We start from the raw sequence: 16,049 nt of genomic DNA, 5'->3' as shown, positions 1-16,049 counted from the left end.
TTCATACTCTGCTATATTGTTTGTACACGGAAAGCTTAATTTGTATGCTTTCGGGATTGTATGACCTTGTGGTGTGATGAATAGAATTCCTGCTCCTGATCCATTTTGTGTATATGAACCATCAAAGTATAGTTTCCATGATTTTGTTGTAACTGTTAGGATATCAGCATCAAGGAATTCAATCTGTAGAGGATGGTCATCTTGAAGTGGTGTCTCTACTAGTTGATCTGCGATGACTTGTCCCTTGATAGCTTTTTTGTCAACATATTTGATATCAAACTTGCTTAGAATCATGATCCATTTTGCTAGTTGTCCTATCAATGTGTCTTTGCTAAGAAAATACTTTAGAGGATTGATTTTAGCTATCAATTTGATGGAGTGAGATAGTAGATAGTGTCATAGTTTTTGAGAAGCAAAAACTACTGCCAAGCATGCTTTTTTTGTTGATCAATAATTGATCTCATATCCCACTAGTCTTCTACTGATGTAGTAGATGGCTCGTTCTTTTCCTTCTTATCCTCTTGTGCGAGCAAAACTCCCAATGATGCTTTAGTAGTTGATACATAGAGTAATAATGGTTTTCCTCAAATCGATGACATTAGAATAGGTGGTTGCATGAGATATGCCTTGATCTTGTTGAATGCTTCTTCACATTGATGGTCTCATTTAAAATTAACATGTTTGTACAATAGGTGAGTAAATGGTTGACATTTATCTGCTAATTTAGCCACAAATCTTTTGATTGACTGGAGTCTTCCTTGTAGTGATCTTAGTTGACTGATAGTCTTGGGAGATGCCATTTCCATGATTGGTTTAACCTTAGCTAGATCTACTGCGATTCCTCTTGCTGAAACAATGTATCCCAATAGGTTTCTTGAAGTAACACCAAAGGCACATTCAATTGATGCATAATAAGCTCTCGATCTAACCTTGGCATGTCTACATATGACCAGGAAAAATTGATTTTCCGTCATTTGAAGAATTCCACATATTGTTGCATTTCTATCTCTAATAAAAATCTTGCTAGATGAAGAATCTTTGGTTGCTCTATTGTGCTAATGTTAACTACCTCTATTGGTTCGATCAATATGGATGACCTTTCTTGATAGTGCTCAGGTAAAGTGTCAAATCTCCCATCTTTCGATGCCTCGAGGAGGTTTTCATCGCTAGATGTGTCCTTTCTTTTTACTTTTTCCTGGTCTAATATTGCCAAGAAATGGTTTTCAGCATTAGACCTAATATTGTTTTCTTTATTTTCACTTTTGCGACTAGGAGATTTGGCACCCACTTGACTGGAAGATGTGTTGCTGAAATTCCTTGTGAGAGTTGTTACGTGTTCAATTGCATTAAGATATATAGATATGGCATGGTCATTTGGAAAGGTATCGATAGCAGTATGTCCTTCATTTTCCCAATCAATAAGCTCAGGGTGGATTAGAGGTAGGGGATCTTCAAGTTGGTATGTTTCAAGGGTTTTAAGGGTCGTGATGGATGTATCAAAGTTTTCAATATTTATGTTGATGTCTAAAATGATACTCTCATTAGAATGATCTCGTGTAAGAAGTTCTTGATCATCCTCGGTTAAGTCCAAGTTAGCTAGATGTGATTCTAATTCGAGTGAAATAGTTCCTGACGTTTGTCCTGCATATGTGTGAACTATATCGACTTCTATATGTCATTCAAAGCATTTTTCTTCATCTGATTCTTCAGAGTGATAGGAATCCCATTCCCATTCATTAGAATCTGCATCACTTGCAGCTTGTAGTCTACAAATTTGGTCATATAACATTTCTTCTGCTTTTTTGGCTATACTTTTTCTTCTCTCATATTCAACCTCTTCAGGACTGAGATTGAGTTTTGTCAACTTTTCTATGAGTTCTCCTAAACTTATATTAGCTTCTTTCTTTTTTTGATTGAGATTTAATGCTGCTTGAGATATGTTTTTAATTTGTTTCTCTTGTTGATTTGAAGCTTGCTTCTTTTGCCATTTTGTGTTTGCTTGTGGTTGTTGCTTAACTGATTTTTCTTCCCTTTCAATTGCCAGTTGTTCTTGTCCATTTTCATATTCCTCTTGTTGTTGACTAAAAGATGTGTCTTCTAGTAGAGTGACTTGTCCATATCCCAAGCTTGTTTTATCTGTAGTTTGCTGAGTATGAGGCTGAATAGGTTCTGAGATACCTTATTTTCTTTTTCCCATAGGGCTTGTCCCAGTGTATCCCATCCTTTGAAGGATGTTGAATCCTTTCCCATATTTTTCAGTAGGTATTCTGACATTGTTGACCTTTTGTTGAACTTCTTCATCTTTGTATAGCCATTGTAGCACATCTTTGTCTTTTGTCTCATCTAATAAGGTTCCAGCACTAATAAATGCTCCATCAAGTATCGGAAGATGTTTCACAGTTGGTTGTTGTTTAGAGTTTGATGGTTTTCCCAAGGATTTAGGAGAAAGTGGTAATTGTGATATTGAGTATTCTTCGTTCCTTCAATCTCTTAGCTGCATTTGTTTTTCCATACTTGATAGAATAGATGTGAATGATTTTTCCTTGGATTGTGTGTTTGAAGATGTTGCTTCCTTGTTATGTGGAACAATTACTTCTTGACACATTTTTAGATTGCTACAATATTGGAATGGATTTGCATCTATAGAGATTGTGATTTCCTGTCCTTTGTAGGGAAATTTGACACATTGATGATAGGTTGATGGGACAACTTGCAAGTCATGTATCCATGGTCTCCCTAGGACCACATTATATGATAGGTCCAAGTCTAGAACTTGGCATGCTGTGTCTTTTTGTAGAGGTCCCACTCTGATTAGTAGTATCACAATTCCCTTGGAGGAATGTTCTTCTTCATCATATACTTTTATAGTGATCATTTTCCAGACATCAACTGCATCTTCTGAATATCCTAAGGCATGAACAAGACTCAATGAGAAAATATTTAGGCCAGCTCCACCATCTATTAGAACACGGTTAACTTGTGTTTTGTGAATAAGGACTTCAATATGCAAGGGAGTGTTGTGAGGATGTTGCAAGGACATGTCATCTTTGTTAGTGAATGATAAGCAATGAGGGGTTGTGAGGTGTTCCACCATGGTTTGGAATTGAACAATATCAAGATCTTTGGATATGGTTGTATCTACTAATGCTCATTCAATAATCTCCTCGTGTGCGGGTGAAAGCTTTAAAAGCTCCAAGATTGATATTTGGGCAGGTGTTTTCTGCAATTGTTCCACTAGATTGTATTGTTTTGTTGTAGTGGATGATGTGTTTGTTGTAGGACCCGACAAAACAACTTTATCTTTGCTTCTTGTGATAGCCTGAGTATGTTCTTGATTTTGTTTTTCTTTAACTACAATCACATTCACCACATTGTCATATGTATGAGCGTAGTTTACCTTTTCTTTACCCTTACCATTGTTTGTTGTTGATGACTCACCTTTCTCATAGTTTGGAAGAAGAGTTTAAAAGGTGGTATGAGATTCATTTGTTGTATGTCCATGTATAGTTATTACGCCATTATCAATTAAGTCTTGTATGAAATGTTTCAACTTTTGACAATTATCTGTGAGATGTCCCTTGTTTCGATGAAAATCGCAATACTGATTATCATTCCACCAAGGTGGTTTGATTTGAGGTTCATCATTCCTTTCTTCTAGTAAAGTGATCAATTTATTTTCAAGAAGTCTCTTTAGTGCTGATCCAAGGGGTTCACCAATATTTGTGAATTGTCTTCAAAAGAAAGTTTTGATAGTTTCTCTTTGGTGATTGTTGTTTTGTTGTCCTGCTGCTAAGTGAGTAGATAAATTGAAAATTGGTTGCTTTGGTTTCACATTGTTGTTATCTACTATTCCATCATTGACGACATTTTGATTTCTATTCCAAAACTTTGGCTTATCATTGTGATTGTTGTTATTGTTGTTGTTAGGAGGATGGACTCCTTTTTATATTTTCAACTCACCCTTCTTTATCATGGCTTCTTCCATTCTGATTCCATTATCAACCATTTTTCCAAAACTTTTATTTCCTTGCATTTTTAAGTAATAACTCATTTGATTATTTAAGTTGTCAATGAATATGTCCATTTTTTTGTATTCTAGCAATGTATGAGGATACCGCGATGCTAGGCGTCTCGATCATTGTAAGAATGTCATGAAGGGTTCTCCACTTTTTTGTTTAGTGTGACATAGGTCTGGCATTGTTACTTCATGTTGTATGTTGTAGGAGTATTGTGAAACAAAATTATCCACCAACTCTAAAAATGACCTAATTCCAAGTGTAAGTTTGGAGAACCATTCCATAGCTAGTCCAGTTAAGCTTTTCGGAAATAGTCTCATTAAGTAGGTATCTTCGTGTGAAAACTCCATACTCATTGTGCAAAATTCTCGTATATGATCTTGAGGGTCAGTACTTCCATCATATTTTTCGTATCTCGGAGTTTCAAAACCTATAGGAAATGGTATCATGTTTAAATTTCTGTCGAAAGGATAAGGACAAATTTCTTGAAGTGAGTATCATCTAATATTTCCTCTTTGCATCTCTTGGATTTGTGTTTGCATTGCTTGCAGTTGTTGTGTGAGAGTCATGATAGGATTATCAACATGATTTTTTCTTGCATGACCATGATTTTGCATTCTAGGAGGATTGGAATCTCTTCTTGTTTCATCTCTAGCTCTTCTTGTATCCTCATTGAATTGAATATTATTCAGGATTTCTACTTCATCTCTTCTAGGTATACTAGTTTCTTCATTGGTTCTGGTGTTATTGGGAATTGATGTGTCATTCATGCGGAGACCAAAGATGTCCTCATATTGTTCATTATTAGGAGGAGGGTCATTTTTTTTTTGTGTCAATTTATTCACATCAAAATCTTGGGGAACTATAGCACCAGATTTGGCTAACATTAGGAAATATTTTTCTTTTTCTTCCTCCAACAATTTCTACATAAATTTTTTGAATTGGGGATCTTTCTTGATGTCTCTAGAGTTTTGTTCTGTTATTTCTCCTTCAACTTGTATTTCATCTTCATGTTCCATGATTATATATTCTTTGATTGTTTCCAATGTTTTGATTTTTGTCACTGTGATCCTTCGTCTCTGAGCTCTAGTTAGAATGGGCATACACGTGTGTTATTTTGTTTAGGATTTGATTGTCCAAAAGGTTGTTTTGGGTAAGTGATCAATAGTCAATTTCAAGGAAATAGAGTGATATGACACTAAAAGAGAATTCAAGTGTTTAAAAGTTTGCAAGTTTTTTGATCTTCGGTTTAGGAGTGCAATGGTGATGATTTGATAAGAACCAAGTCCAGTAGGAATGATATATCCTATGATGTAGGACAAGGTTATCTTGACCAAACATTTCAGTTTCGTGATAAAGGATGATTGATCCTGATGAGAAACTATGTCTGAGTGATCAGTTTATCAAAGAGGGTGATAATGCACTTTGAGATGTTAGATCTTGAACTTGTTGGGGGTGAGCACTTTGAAAATCTTGAGGTGTTTATCTTCTAGAGTTTGATTTTGACGGATGATAACTTGACCAAGTGAATCAAGATGACAATCTAAGTACAAACTAATAGATAACGGGTGTTTATGTTTACTGCAAATTGATCAGGTAGAAATGACAAATCTAAAATAGGCATACATGACACAGCTCTGGACTGACAAAAGAAGAGTTTCGTACAACAAGATATGTAGCTTAGAATGACACAAGGTATGAGTCTGTATGACAAAGCAGAAGTTTTCATGTAAAATGCAGAGGCTCGTATGACACACTTTTCTGAACCATATGACAAAACAACTAACGCGTACGACACAGAATGTTGTGTAGCACCAAATAGAATTTTATGCAAACACGCTCATACGATAGAGATCCTAACTCGTACGACAGATAACCAAATAGAGATAAAAATGTATTTGTTTGGTTGAATTTTTTATAACTGAAGTTTAATGTTTTGCTTATGTCTTCCAATTTTTAGATGTCTGATTTGTCGATTTAGGGATGAATACACAACAAATACATGATGTGATAAATGACTCCAATCAAGCTAAACCATAAGGAAGTTGGTTGATAATGAAAACCTTTGCTTGCTGACTTAGGTACACACCCAATAGCTAATCAGAAGACGATCACTGAGTCTCACACAATGGATTCTCAATGCCGTATTATCCGACTCCAAATGCTAATGGGGGCATGATATGGCAAGTGTCTTAGGAGAGTTACTATCTCTCTTGCACAAAGATTATCACCTTTTCGGAGGTGAATCGAGTAGCTTCTATTTTAACCGGTACTAGTAAGGGATCCGTTCGACACGTTGGGGTATAAACTCAATTAAGAGGTCTCCCAGCCTTGAAAACCAAGGTTTGATATACCCAAAGGTACGGAGGAGAGCTATTCCTAAGCACTTTCATTGCTTTGATTTTCATCAAAAACACATTTATTTTATAGTGGGTTGGATTACTTGGCATTAGTCATTCCTACTTAGGTCATCCCCCTCTCACCAACCATAAGGGCTAAAAGTTATTACTCCTCAGGAGGGCAGGCCTGCTAAAGAAATGCACTAATGAAAGCTTTCTGATCACCTAAGAAAGGTGAGAGCATACTTGCCTATCATCAAAGACATGAAAGACATAGTTGTTCATTTCTTTAAGCCCAAATTGAAATGTGCCTAGAAAACTTTAATAAATACACAAAGTTTAGTCAGATTCATAAGCAACCTGCAAACTAGATCCATTAGTAATCATGATTGTGTTTTGAATTTGTCTTTGACAAGCGTATCTTTGACAAGCATCCTGCAGAAAAGAGTTAGGCTGCAAAAATCTCATAAACAAATCAGAGTTAGTGTTAGAAAATTTCAGATCAAAATCAGAAAACTCTAAAAATGCAGTCTGTTAAAAATCACAGAGCTAGAGACTTGTACGACATAGATTTCCAATTAGTATAGCACAAATTTAGATCTCTAACACAAGCCAAAACCAGCTCATACGACATAGAATTATGGTTAGCACGAGTAAAGAATTTGCAAGAAATAGACTCGTACGACACAACTTTAGACCTAGTATGAATAAAGAATTTGCAACATCAAAGCTCATACGACACAAAATCATACCTAGTACGAGTTAGGATGAGGTGTCATCCTAGGCTAAAAGGAAGTTCGTACGATCTGAAAAGGCAACTCATATGAATATCTAAACCAAAGCCGGACATAGAAGAATTTTGCTAAATATTAAGAGGCCAAAAGTGATGATTCCGACCCCACGGTGGGCACCAAAATGTCATTCTTTGTGAAGTGTACCTGTACCTACAACCAAAATGCACTCAATAAATCATTACAAGCAATGGTTAGTAAATTGAAATAATGAAAGACAAAACCATAGCTAATCGACTTATTGCCTCCTAGTAAATGCGAGTATGAAAATGCTCTCAGATCTGATTATGCATATTCCAATGACTTGACTACACTTAGATGGAGGATTTGAATGATGAAAATGCATGATCTAGCAAGTCTTCAATTCGAGCGGCCCCCCAATTAATCTACAATTATTAAGCTATATGATTTCATGATTGATCTAGAAAATGAACTAAGATTAAGATGCAATTAAGCTAAGATTGAGCATGATAACATTGCTAAGAATGATAAACTATAAACTAGATGCCTATAGTAACAATGCTTGAATGCAAATGAGATGAATCAAATGATATGCAAGAATGATATGAAATTGGGACCCATATTGCTCCAAAATGAGGTCTATTTATAGGATTTCCCAAGGCTAGGGATGATGTGGCATGATCAACGGTCAAGATTGAACTAAAGATATCAATGGTTAAATTAGAGGAGGATGGCAAAGGGGGTTGGATTAAAGGGAACATCTATCATCTCTATGGTGACAAGTGTCAAGAGGCTTCTAGAAGGAGTTAGATGAAAGGGAACACTTAGTGACAAGTGTCACAAAGGTTCTAGAAGATGTTGGATGAAAGGGGACATGGTGGTAGGTAGAATGGGTTAGGTTTAGAAGTGATAGAAGTTAGGAGAATTTGAATTTAGAAATTCAAATAATAGGAAAAGGCTAATTAATCTCAACAACTCATGATTTTGATTTGTTTTAATTTAATTAAGAAAAAATGGTTTTGGTGGGGGGAATTAATTAATTTGAATTAATTAATTAAAGGGGATGAAATGAACCTATTAAATAAATCCTTAGATTTATTAATAAGTAGATGAAAGGGGTATTTAATCAAATTGCTTAGTGAATTTAATTAAATTGGGAAGGAGGATTAATTAAATAATTGTTTATTTAATTAATTATCTTCAGACCATTTTTAGGTGTATACAATTACAAAGCTTTAAATAAAACCAACAACACTGTAACACGCTAGAGTAACTCAATCCATTGCTAGATCAATGGATTTAATCCATTTGCATTTACAAAATGAGTAAAAACAAGCCAAAATGTTGCCAACTAGTCTGAAAATGAGTAGTTTCAGATTGTTGAACTTACAGAAAACATTCTCCAACCTTGGTAACTATGCAAGAGAGGGTTCTTATAGAATTTACCATGTGTGGAGTCTTCCTAGGGCATTGGACAATCCCTAACTCCATCGCTAACCAATTCAAGACAAAAGTTGTCATGACAACTTTTTGCAACTTTGCACTTTTACACTTTCTGGTCTTCTCAACCTATGAGACCTATTCTAAGTCATCACTCGTGACTTTTAAAACATGTTTAAGACTAATTTAACCCTCCCTAATGCCTATACTAATTTTTGACACATTTGACCATCAAGAAGGTCAACTACCTGCTCAAACCACTATTTATGCACAAAATGCAAACCTAAGAAGAATGAACTCAACCTACATTGACTCTAAAAACTAACTCTTGGACCCTCCTGGAGTCCTTATTCACTAAGTGACTTGGCTAGGGTCAGTACAAGCCAAAATTAAGAAAACTAAATAGTCTAAGTCTTAGGTGCTCCTGCACCATTCTCCCAAACAAAACAAAATCATGTCATCTCCTTGGGAATCATATTTTAATCAATTCTTAGCTTCTTAAACTCTGTCTCAAGCACTCATGTAGCTTCAAAATCATCCATACCCTTCCATTTGATTAGGTGTTCCCAATAGGCTTTATGCCTTGTCTTCTTGGCAATCCTTGAACTCAACACCTTCTCGGCCTTTGGAATTGGTTTGGCTTGTAACTGAAGGTTGTTCACATCATCTGATACCTCTGAGTGACTGCAATCTAAACCTTGAAATGGTCCCTTGTATGCAACTGCTATGTTGAAAACCAGTGACAATCCTATGTCACTAGGTAGATCCACCTTGTATGCATTTTCTCCATACTTGGCTAGAATGGCACATGGACCTATCCTTCTTATTTGCAACTTTTTAGGCACTCCTTGTTGTAGCCTTTCTTTGTTTAGGTGCACCATGACAAGATCTCCCACTTGAAATTGTAGGTTCTTCCTTCTTTCATCAACTTTTTGTTTGAGTTTGCTTGTGTTCTCTATTAATGCTTGCTTGACTGATTCATGTACCTCCTTCATTGATTGAGCAAAGTCTTCTGCATATCCACTTCTTGTTGTTGCACTTCCTAAGTCTCTCAACTCCAAAATACCTCTTGGGTGCACACCATAGACCACTTTAAAAGGGCTCTTGCCAATAGTCCTATTCATGGTGTCATTATATGCATATTTAGCTTGTGAGAGTACTTGATCCCATGTCTGACCATATTCCTTAGTAAGGCACCTTAATAAGTTTCCCAAACTTCTATTCACCACTTCGGTCTGCCCATCTATTTGAGAATGGTAGGCTGATTGAAAAGAGAGGTTGGTGCCAAGATTTTTTCAAAGTGTCTTCCAAAAATGACTCATGAACTTTGAGTCCCTATCTGAAACAATTCTCATGGGTAAACCATGTATCCTCACTACCTCTTTGAAGAACAAATGAGCTATTTGGCATGCATCATGAGTAGTCTTGCAAGGCACAAAGTGATCCATTTTGCTAAATATATCCACAATGACATAAATGTTGTCATATCCCTGCTTTGTCCTTGGTAGACCTACTACAAAGTCCATACTAATGCATACCCAAGGTCTACTTGGTATGGGAAGAGGTTGGTATAAACCAGCATTTGTAGAAGTACCTTTGGGCTTTTGGTAAACTATGCAAGTCTCCACATACTTCTTCACATCTTGATTCATCCTTGGCCAATATTAGTACCTCTGAACCAACTCTTGAGTCTTATTGACTCCAAAATGTCCACTAAGGCTGTCATTATGCTTTTCTTGAATGATATTTTCTCTCATTGAGCCTCTAGGCACACAAAGTTGCCCACCTTTAAACAATAGTCCATTTTGCAAAGAAAAATCAGAATACTCACTATGGAAGTGATTTTGATACTCCTTACGCACCTTTTAGGCATTTGAGAAGTCTTCATCCTCTGGGTACAAGCCTTTAAAACTGTCAACACCTATGCTTCTCAATTGAATTTCTTGGACTGTGAAAAGTCTCCAACTTAATGCATCAACTACCTGGTTTAACCGCCCTTTCTTGTGCTTACCTATGAATGTGTAGGCTTTCATGTACTCCACCCATTTCATATGTTTATAACTAAGTTTTTCTTGTGAGTTTAGAAAACTCAATGCTTGGTTGTCCATGTAGACTACAAATTCCTTAGGAAGGAGATAGTATCTCCACTTCCTCAAAGCCTGCACTAAAGCATATAACTCAAGATCATAAGAGGAGTATTTCCTCTTGGCATCACTTGGCTTCTCACTATGGAAGCCTACTAGTCTTTCTTCTTGGCTTAGGACAACACCTACTGCAACATTGCTTGCATCACATTCCACTATGAAAAGTTTCTCAAAACTAGGAAACACTAACACTAGTTGAGTAGCTATCTTATCCTTGAAGGTTTCAAAACCTTTGTTTTCTTCTTCACCCCACTAAAAATTTGCCTTCATTCCACCTCTAATGGTGTCTAGTATTGGTGCACAGATAGCACTGAATTGCCTAATGAACTTCCTGTAGTACTGAGCTAGTCCATGGAAGCTTCTCACCTCTGTTGCTAACTTAGGAGTAGGCCAATTTACAATGGCTTCAACCTTGTTGGGATCCATCTTGAGGTTTTCTTGAGACAACACAAACCCAAGGTAAACCAACTCCTTCTTAACAAACTCATACTTATCCAAGTTCATGGTTAGCTTTTCATCATACAATCTTTGTAATACATCTTGCAAATGATTAATATGATCTGCCCTATCCTTACTGAAAATGAGAATATCATCTAGATATACCACCAAAAATTTACCTATGAAGTCCTTCATCACCTCATTCATGAGTCTCATGAAGGTGCTTGGAGCATTGGATAAGCCAAATGGCATTACAAGCCATTCATAAAGACCCTTTGTTGTCTTAAAGGAAGTTTTCCATTCATCACCCTCCTTAATCCTAATTTGGTGATATCCACTTTTAAGGTCAATCTTGGTAAAGTACTTGGCTTCTCCTAAACAATCAATGAGGTCTTCTATTCTAGGAATAGGGAACCTATATTTGATAGTGATCTTATGTATAGCTCTAGAATCATTACACAATCTCCAAGTACCACCTTTCTTTGGGGCTAACATGGTAGGGATAGCACAAGGGCTAATACTTTTCCTAATTAGGCCTTGGTCTAAGAGCTCTTGGATTTGCTTGGCAATCTCAACATTTTTTTGAGGAGTCATTTTATAAGTTGCCTTATTAGGCAAGGATCCTCTGGGAATGAAGTCTATTTGATGGCTTATGGTTCTTTTAGGAGGTAAGGTGGCTGGCTATCCATCACTTACTATGCCTTTGAATTTTTTCAACAAATCTTGCACCTCTATTGGCAAATCTGGCTACTCTTTCTTGTCTTCCTCTTTGGGCTTCATTACTAGTGCAAACCCTATACCTTCACCTTCCTCAAGTGTCTTCAAGAATTGCTTTTCACTTACCAAAATAACATTAGGACCTGCTGCCCTCTTTTCACCTTCCTCAAGGATAGACTAAATCTTGAATGTGACTCCATCCTTCTTGAATGAGTATGCATTCTTGGATCCATCATGGATAGCTTGTCTATCAAATTTCCATGGTCTTCCCAATAGAAGATGGCATGCATCCATGGGTAGGACATCACATAACACCTTGTCCTTATACCTCCCAATAGTAAAATCCACCCATGCTTGCTCATTGACTAGGACATGTTGGCCTTTGTTCAACCAAGTGACTCTATAAGGATTGTTGTGAGGTATCCTTTGCAATTTGAGCTTACTCACTACCTCTTCTGACACAATGTTGTCTGTAGAGCCTGAATCAATGATCACTTTTAAAACTTTGTCCATATACTTTCATTTGATCCTAAATAAGGACCTTGTTTGGCTTGGCTCTTCTCTGACCGGTTCTTTGATCAACATTCTCCTTATCATCACATTTTCACCTACCTCTGACTCTAAGGCAACCTCTAAAGTCTTGCTACTTGAAGACTCTTCTTGAAGATAGTTCACTCTTCTTTCACTACCATGTGATGATGATCCCTTCTCTGGACACCTATATGTTGGATAACCAAGTTGGTTGCAATGGTAACACTTCATTGTTGCAAAATATGAGGAACCTCTGCCCTGGCCACTAAATCTTCCTATAAAACCATTGTTGAACCCCCTTCCTCTATTGAATCCTCCTCTATTAGTGTCACTCTCTTTCTACTCAGTGAGTTTAGACTCTCCTTGTGTTCTTTGTTCAAAACATCTTCCTCCAAAGCCTCCTATGTGGCCTCTATTGTCTTTTCCTCTACCCATGCCCCTATTTATGCTTGATTCATGTCTTATTTTCCATTTTTCCTCCACCTTAAGGGAAATTTGATAGGTTTGATGGACTATTTTTGGGATCATTAAATTTATTTCTTCTTGGATGTTCCATTGTAGACCATTTAGGTACCTAGCAACCTTGAGACTCTCTTCTTCCACCGCATGATATCTAAGGCTACGTTTGTGAAATTCCTTCATATAGCTAATGCCATCAAGGTCTTTTTGTCTTAAGTTTTGCCTCTTCCTATGATTTTGCATTTCATAGTCATCAGGGAGATAGACTTCTTTGATTTTGACTAACATCCCTTTCCAAGAAGAGATGGGTGCTTTGCCCATTTTCTTCCTCTCATCTTGCACAAATTTCCACCATGTGAGAGAAGCTCCTCTCATCCTTGACTTGGCTACCTTGACTCTCTAGGCTTCAGTTATGCCTTCACATTCAAAATGGTTCTCCATGCCTTCTATCCATTCTAGGACCACTTCCGCCTCCATCTTACCAGTGAACAATGGCAATCCTTCCAGTGATTTACCACTCAAGGCCTTCAATGCCTTCCGGAAAGGTTCTTGCTCTAGGATAGGATTAGGTTTTGGTATTTTGTCTATCTCTAACACTTGTTTACCCTTCCCTTCTGCTTCTTCTACCTTTACCAACACTTCATCTATCTTGGTTTCTACCTCACCAAGCTTAATCTCTAATTCTAGCAAATTCTCCTTTAGGAGTCTATTCTCTTCCTCCTGATCATCCACTTTCTTTACCAACTCTACATTAGTCACCATGTTGTTATCTCCTATAGATTCCACTAAGGACATCTACTCACGTTCCCAAATCTTATAGGCTCTGATACCAATGTGATGGGGTTCACCTAGTTTTCTCAATACTTCACCTAGTTGGTGTTGCTCAATTCCACCAACTCACCAGGCCTAGTTTCTCTCTACACCTCCAAGTCCTTCTTAGTCTCTTCTATGGCTTTCTTCTTAACCATTCCAAGGTGTTTTCTTCAAGTGTTTTAGCTAGGAACCCTACCAAGTTACAATGCTTCCCATGTGCTCAATTATGGCTTCTTGGCTTCAACTTGTCAAATTGACCTCCTACTATTGTGAATTGATGTAGAGGAGTGGAGGTGTCTTATAACATGTTTTTAATTACTTTAGGGTCTATTTGAGGTTTGCAATGTTTTGCCTAGAAAAGGGCTACAAGGAATTAGCCCTATTAGGCCTCCAAAATCCGATTTTCTAGGGCTTGAGTAAAAATGGTCAAAAAGACCCCCTAGAAAGTTTGGTTTTTCTTTAATTTTTCACCTTAGCCCAAGTGATTTTTTTGGTTTTGGCTCCTTACTCCACCATACAATATGCTAACCCCAAAAATGAGGGTTTTGAAGGGTTTCTAGGCCTTCTAGCCGACAATGATTGGTCAAGTTGGTGTTTGGGAATCAAATGACTTTGTAAAGGCTTATCCTTGCATTGGAACCTCTATCCCAACTTCATGGAACCCTCCAAAATCTTAGATGGTGGTTTGGCATTCACCCCTGCACTTAGCACTTCAATTTCACCTTGTTTCCTCTAGCCGGGTTGCTCCTAGACTCACCTAGAACAAGGTGACAGTCATACTGAAACTCATCTCCAGAACTTGTCCCTACATATGTACACTATAAAAGTGGTTTCCCTTCATGTCCCAATAGGCCATGATGGTAGCACATTTGGAATTCATGGGGCAACCATTTTACATAAGACTGCTATATACAAGCCAAAACTGGATGTTTGCAAACCAAAGCAAGAAAATACCTATACAAACTAATTACAAAGCTTGAAATGAAACCAACAACATTGTAACACACTAGAGTAACTCAATCCATTTCTGGATCAATAGATTCAATCCATTTGCATTTACAAAATGAGTAAAAACAAGCCAAAATGCTGCCAACTAGTCTAAAAATGAGTAGTTTCAGATTGTTGAACTGGCAAAAAAAATTCTCCAACCTTGGTAACTATGCAAGAGAGGGTTCTTATAGAATTTACCACATGTTGAGTCTTCCTAGGGAATTGGATAATCCCTAACTCCATTGCTAACCAATTCAAGACAAAAGTTGTCATGACAACTTTTTGCAAATTTGTACTTTTACACTTTCTGGTCTTCTCAACCTATGAGACCTATTCTAAGTCATCACTCATGACTTTTAAAACATTTTTAAGACTAATTTAACCCTCCCTAATGCCTATACCAATTTTTGACACTTTTGACCATCAAGAAGGTCAACTACCTACTCAAACCACTATTTATGCACAAAATGCAAACCTAAGAAGAATGAACTCAACCTAGGCCTACGCTGACTCTAAACACTAACTCTTGGACCCTCCTGGAGTCCTTATTTACTAAATGAATTGGCTAGGGTCAGTACAAGCCAAAATTAAGAAAACTAAATAGTCTAAGTCCTAAGTGCTTCTGCACCACTTGTAGATACAACAAATGAAGAATGGTATTTTCATTACTCAATATAAGTATGTGAAAAAGGTTTTGAAGACTTTTGGCATGAGTGACTGTAAACCAGTTGGAACACCAATAGTTACAGGTTGTAATTTGTCCAAGGAGGATGCATCTAAGTCTGTTGATGAAAAGGAATATAGGTTAATGATTGGCAAATTACACTATGTTGTTCACAACAGACCGGATGTTGTCCATGCAGTTGGTATAGTTGCAAGATTTTAGAAGAATCCAAAGGAAGCACACCTGATAGCAACAAAAGAGAATTTTTAGATATCTAAAAGGGACAATTGACTATGGATTATGGTATCCATATGGAGGAAACTTTTATTTGAATGCATACACTGATGTTGATTGGGCAGGAAATATTGATGTCCGGAAAAGTACTACCAATGGGGTATTCTTTCTAGGAGGAAGGCTAGTTTCATGGAGTAGTAAGAAGCAGAGTTGTACTTCACAATCTAATGCTGAAGCTGAGTATGTTGCAACTTATATGGATTGCACACAAGCTATTTGGATGAGGCACATTTTGGAAGGTTTTAAGGTGAAGATCTCAGGAACCTATAAAGATTTTATGTGATAATACAAGTGTCATTAATATTTCTAAGAATCATGTTTTGCACGCTTGCACCAAGCACATTGAATTGAAGTATCACTTTTTGAGGGAAAAAGTTCAAAGTAAAGATGTTATCTTAAAGCATGTTTCTACCCAGGAGTAGCTTGCAGATATCTTTACCAAACCTCTACCT

Source organism: Cryptomeria japonica, chromosome 3 (assembly GCF_030272615.1).
Source record: "Cryptomeria japonica chromosome 3, Sugi_1.0, whole genome shotgun sequence".
NCBI classification, from domain to species: Eukaryota; Viridiplantae; Streptophyta; class Pinopsida; order Cupressales; family Cupressaceae; genus Cryptomeria; species Cryptomeria japonica.
The sequence above is the reverse complement of the archived record's forward strand: the minus strand, read 5'-3'. Positions refer to the sequence as shown.